The sequence below is a fragment of the Rhagoletis pomonella genome, unplaced genomic scaffold (assembly GCF_013731165.1).
Source record: "Rhagoletis pomonella isolate Grant_MI unplaced genomic scaffold, Rhpom_1.0 Rhpom_scaffold_00005, whole genome shotgun sequence".
In the NCBI taxonomy this organism is placed as follows: Eukaryota; Metazoa; Arthropoda; class Insecta; order Diptera; family Tephritidae; genus Rhagoletis; species Rhagoletis pomonella.
Window position 1 is genome coordinate 56,318,008 of NW_023458559.1, and position 6,145 is coordinate 56,324,152.

General features: G+C 29.9%; 1 protein-coding gene across 1 annotated transcript in view; it reads left to right on the forward strand.

Annotated features, from left to right (window-relative positions):
• Positions 1 to 6,145, forward strand: part of LOC118740165 — a 265,156-nt gene that overhangs the window by 254,777 nt on the left and 4,234 nt on the right. The window lies entirely within an intron of this gene.

Genomic DNA, 6,145 nt, shown 5'->3' on the forward strand with positions numbered 1-6,145 from the left:
AGAATTTAAATTTTGTTAAATTTCGTGAAATATTGCACGAAAAACTATTTTATTACTACTTCATTACACGAAAAATGTTGTTTATGCAATAGTTTAATATTTTTTTTTTTATTATTGTCAATGTCAATTTTGAGCTACACAAATTTTTTCATGATTTGCTTTTTCAAATGAAAACTCAATTTCTAGTGCTAATTAGTTTAATAATTTTTTTTTTATTATTTTAATTGTCAATTTCGAGCTACATATATTTTTTCAGACTTCAGATTTTGTAATTCCATTAGTTGTTGCACAAAAACCAATTCCTTACTTCTGCCCCTGATACTGCTTTCCGTATATGAGCAAATCTCACGAGTTGTTACATTTTTCTACGCAAACGTGTTTTTGGTCGAAAATGGTGGCACACTTATCTTCGACAATGCATTATCTTCAGTTTTGCTTAGAGAACAAGATTTCATCGCGAAATTGCATTTAAATGAAAACTTAAAAAACATATGCTAAACAAAGTCAAAATAATAACTCGTGTTCATAAATCCGCGGTTGTGTATGAAATGTTTACGCGCCACACACAGTCAGCTAACACGTTTACTTACTCGCACGCCTTAACTTAAATGTCATATTAGTTAAAAGTAATTAAATATTGGTGTAAAATATTTTTCTACAGTATTCTTCATTAATTTTTTCATTTATATAACAATTTCAGAATGAATTTCGAGTGTGCCAATAAAAATTGGAAAATTGGAATTTTTGTTTCGCAATTCATCGTCATCTTTGATCGTAGATATTTTCTGTCATTGAAAAAATCGTTAAATTTCAAAAGTTACAAACTAGCTGCGACAGATATTTTGCATGCTGCCATTTTTTAAATTTGGTGGCACACTCTTGAAACTTCACAGATATGCTACATTTGATGCCAACTTTCACTGCCTATTAGATGAACATTCTATTTGAAAACTTCCCAGTTATTAAAAAAAAAAACAATTAAAACTTTACTTTTTCGCATAAATAAACGTTTTAAGGCTGAAATTGTTCAACTACTTGATTTTTTTTTATTGCAGTTGTTTCTGGAACTCCATTAATTGAAATAAATGCAAGAATGCTTTAGGGTTTTTTCTACCGAGAGAAGTGACATTAAAAAAACAACACGTGAAATTTAATCATATACACAATTATATTTTTTTTTTGTAAATTTTTTCTCAATGTAAGTATGCAAGCTATGCAATGAATGGACAATATGCAGATAGTAGTAGTTTGCACTTGAATGAGATGAACTGTACGAACAATTGTGGCAAATGAAATGCATAGTCAGTAAATATGTTTGCATGTACGAATGTTTGCATTGTGTCGTGGTATGCAATTTTGTTTTTTTTGTTGTTTTTTTTTTTAGTGAATCTAGGACATTTATGTATGTACTAAACTAAAAGCACTAACAAAAACTTGTACTACTTGCCGCGATGTTAATATCACTACTACGAGTACATACTACTACTAAGTACAACTATCAAAAATAGTAACCAAAAGATTAACTAAAACTATGCGTGTCAACTAGTTAGATGCTCAAGGACGCTTCTAAAAAAGGGGAACACAATCACAAGTGAATAATTTTCATTTGGAGCAACTAAATCTATGCTAAATAAGTATGTATACACAGAGAGAAAATAATTATTTCAATATTGAATATGGAAAAATATTAAATAATTACAATAATTAAAAAAATATATTTATGTAAAATGCGTTGATATAAAGATGATATATTATTTTTAGTATTTTTAGAGTTATACATTTTTTCGATTGCTTCGATTGAGTGGTCCATAAATAATTTCTGCATGCAAGTCGATCAATTAGTGAAATGATTCAGTCTTACCATTGACTCATTGTCTTAGAAAGGACAGGCGGATGGAAAATACTGCCGACAAATTTCCACAAATAAGTTTTTTATAATTACATTTAAAAATGCGACGAATATATTTTCAAAGCATATTTTAAGTATGGGCTTTTTAGCCATTTATTTTTATTGGTTCCTACGATTCGCGTGCTTAGAGTTCTTTGATACTCGAGCACGTTTCGATTGACGACCATTTATTACTTTAATAAGTTCGGACTACAGCGTTTGAGAAGTGCATATGAATCTTCATATGTAGATTTTGCCATTGCATACATTGAGGGACTATCTAGTTACGTCACGCCAATAATAAAACAAAAAATAAGTGGAAACTTTCAAAACAGTGTATTTTTCACCATTCTACTTTTGACTATGAAACGTGGTTTTACAAAGTAAGTGCACCGAAAGTTTTGTTTACTTTATGAGCTGATATTATCAAACAGCTGATATTGTCAAATTAACTAAAAGCAAAGTAGCGGCAGTGCCATCTCAACATCGTGGTTTTGTTTGGTTTCTCTACTGCAGATAGAGTAGTGCAAGCCAAAAATTAAGGCTGCAGAGCGCTAGTTGAAACATTTTATTTACTACTGAAAATATTGTGCAATATTAAGAGTATGTCATATTAACAGATCATTACGACAGTGTGGGGTAGTATGGTGAGGATGTAAAACCTTTGCCTTTTTAGCGTAAACAAGGTATGCCCAGCTCTAAGCTCATTCGAGCTCAACAAATCATTCAGGCAAATTTTTCGAGAATAATTTGAGCACTTTGCTTGTAGCCATCTGAGTAGCTTTAAAGTTTTTTGAAATTCGCGAGGGCGGGTCAATTTGTATAGGAGATTTTTTACACTATGCGCGTATATCATAGAAGGATTCTACGTGTAATTCTAAGAAAATTTGCCGAAGAAAACAATGGGTCTAAAATCAATTTGGAGTTTGCCAAATGGCGAAAATAGGTTTCTTCGCATTTTGCTGTAGTGTCGCCAAGAAGTGCTTAAATTTTGTATAAAAACATGCTGTAAGAGGTATAAGGAATCCATTTCTGCACTTATCTTTTTCTTAAAATTTACACCAGAGGGCGAAACAATAAAGTGTTCACATTTACTTCGTAACCTATTTACGCAATTTGCCAAACTCCAAACTAATTTTAGACCCATAGTTTCTTCGGCATATTTGCTTAGAATTACACATAGAATTTTGCTATGTTATACGGGCACAGTAAACAAAAAATTGATCCTATATATGGAAATCTTGTCGCTTACAACGAATTATACGAGTGCTATGTGTTGCTAAGCTACGTTTTAATAGTTTAAATTACATTTATAATTTTTTTTGTTAACATATTAAACTTGCAGCAGAAATTAATTAATGCCCCACCCGTGCAGCAGCATACATACGTTCGCTGCACACTGCTTTGTCTACAAACCAATAAATATTTAAGTAAGACCGGTAATTTTGGGTGACTCATGCTGAACTGTGCAATTATATTTTTCAAGCTTTCGAGTGTTTTTTTTTTTGCTAATTAACAACATACATACAAATATGCGTATGCAACGTGACATTTTTAATTTTACAAAAAATTGCAAAAAATTAATTAATTATTTTTGCTTTAAGTTTTTAAGAATATAACTTGATTGTTAATACTTACATTCGTTTGTATAGTTTTATAATAAAAAAATCTCTTTCAAAATTTTCAGAGTACATGAAATGGGAAATGGTTTGGAATGGAGTGGATTGGAACACCACAAAAAAAAAACAATATAAAATAAATAAAAAATACAATAAAAAAAAACAAAAATAAGAAATAAAATAAATTATGAAAACTAAAACCGAAAATAAGAAGAGAACTGTTTATGTGCAAATGAGATAGAGGAGAAATGTGTCAGTGCTGGTCAATGAACGTGAAACTTGACGCAAGTATGGAGATGTAGAGTTAAAAAAAATCTGTGTAACTATGCATGCCTCTATGCGTGAGTGCAAGTATGTTGAAAATATGCTTGTATGTCATTTGAGTGCCATGTTATTAATTTCTGAAAGATTTGTTTGTGAGCGTATGCGCCTTTGTAATTTGATTGTAAGCAAGCAAAGGAAACATTCAAACGAAAGACTTAAGAAACAAACTTGCGGTGGGGTATGTCTGATTGCTTGTGAGGACATGGAGGATGGTTGTTGTAGGCGGAAAAGACCAAAAACAAACTCAATTACAAATAAGCCTACGGGAACGCTGAATAACAACAGTGCAAATTAGACAATTAACAATTGCAAGATTAATATTTTTATTTTTTTTTTCGTTGTCGGTTTCAATATCAATATGCAAGGCAAATGCAGTGCAAAAAATCAATGCAACAATATAATTAGTAGTAGTTTTTATGCATTCTGTTTTAAATATGTTAAATTGAGGTTAGGTTTTTTTTTTTTATTGAAAATTCGGGTTAGTTGTTTAGAGTTAGTTAAGTTAAGTTAAATATGTGTTAATAGTTAATAGAACAGGCGTAAAAGAGTTGTAAGTTTTTTTGTTTAAATTTGGGTTTTCTCTTTAACTTGTTTGCTTGTTTATTTGTTTTGTAGTTAGTAGTTGTTGTTGTTGCTGGTTGCAAAAGTTAGAATATATGGGAAATGAAAAATACAATTGCACTTACAAGAGGCCGTCCCCAATACCATGATTTGACACGTTGTGTTAAACCACCCAAATGTGAACGTAGTCCATCTAAGTAGCCACCCTGAAAATGCACAATGAATAAACGAGAAAAAAAGAAAAAAAAACAAACACACATAGTTTTTTCGGGTTGGTTGATTTGATTGTTTGATTTCGAGGATTGCAATTTTCAATTCAATTAAATTTTTACAATAATTTTATTTTTGACAAAAATTTATTAAAAAAAAATTTATTTAAAAAAATCGTATTTTTTCGATTTTAAATTTTTTTGGAAATTTCGTATTTTTTTTCATGAGATTTTTTAATTTTTTTAATAGTTTCGTTGTCAAATTGGGAGCGAAAAATTATAAGTTAAGGTATGAAAGAGGAAAGAAAGAAAATGCAGAAGAATTAAAAAATGAAATTGAAAAAATTTAGAGATTTAACGTTTGTTTTCATTTCAGTTTGGTTAGGTTTGTTTGGGGCAACTAACATAATTGTAAAATTTAATCATACAATTACTAAAGCACAGACTAAATAGACTATAGGTTTTATAGAGAGAATCTAAATTAGAGGTTAGCGGAAGTAGTTAAATGAATAACAGTTTTATGTTTATATGAAAATATTTATAGTCGAATAGTTAAAGAGTAGCTTTATAGACGAGAAACTACTGAAAAAGAGTTTTAAGTGATTGAGGTAATGTTGGCTTACAGTGAGCAGAGTAACAACATCTATCATCAAAGAACGACCTTTATAGTATGTAAATATGTATGTACGGTATAACAACAACCTAGCTAGAAACACTAACTGTTATGTTTATAAAAAAAAAAATTATATATCCATGTATGTAGTACATATTATATGTACATTTGTAAACATGTTTGTGTATATATATGACAATGGTTGGAGTTAAAATATATATTGTACGATTAAATGTAACTATGTATGTATATAATATTAATAAATTTACACATATGTATACTCATAGACTATGCCAAAGAAAGCTGCTAGCTAATTAGGCTGTGGGTTACACTGGGAAAAGAGTTAAGTTACGTTAACTAAATATATATTTTTTCTCATTATTTGATTATAGTTACCAAATCTTGCGTTAAGAAAATTATATTAAGCTGCGTCTTTTCTCAGTGGGGCATAGGATTTACTTAATAAAAGGTTACACTTTCTCATATTATTCACAACTGAACTTCAACACTTAGTTATGCTATATAAAAATAAAAACAATTTTAATCCTATCTATAACCTCCATAACTGCAATAAATACCGAAAGACTGTACTACCACTAACTGACTATCTACCATCTAGTTCACTGCATTTCTTACACTAACAACTACTAACACGTTTCGATGCGCACTAACATGATCGCTATGCCATTTTATGTTATGTTCTGTTTGTCTAATTAATGGCATAAAGTTTGTGTGTATTCGTACCCTTTAACTGCACTATTTATTTTATTAAAGATTTAAGTTCTGTGGTTTTCTTCTGAAAAAAAACCCAATTTTTCCAAAAAGTCCATAAGTTTCATTGCAATGGCTTGTTTTGCATAAATGTTCACTGTTTTGTTTTTGTTTTTTTTTGGAAATGTGTTTCATCGCTTTTTAGTAGCTTCAAGTTTCG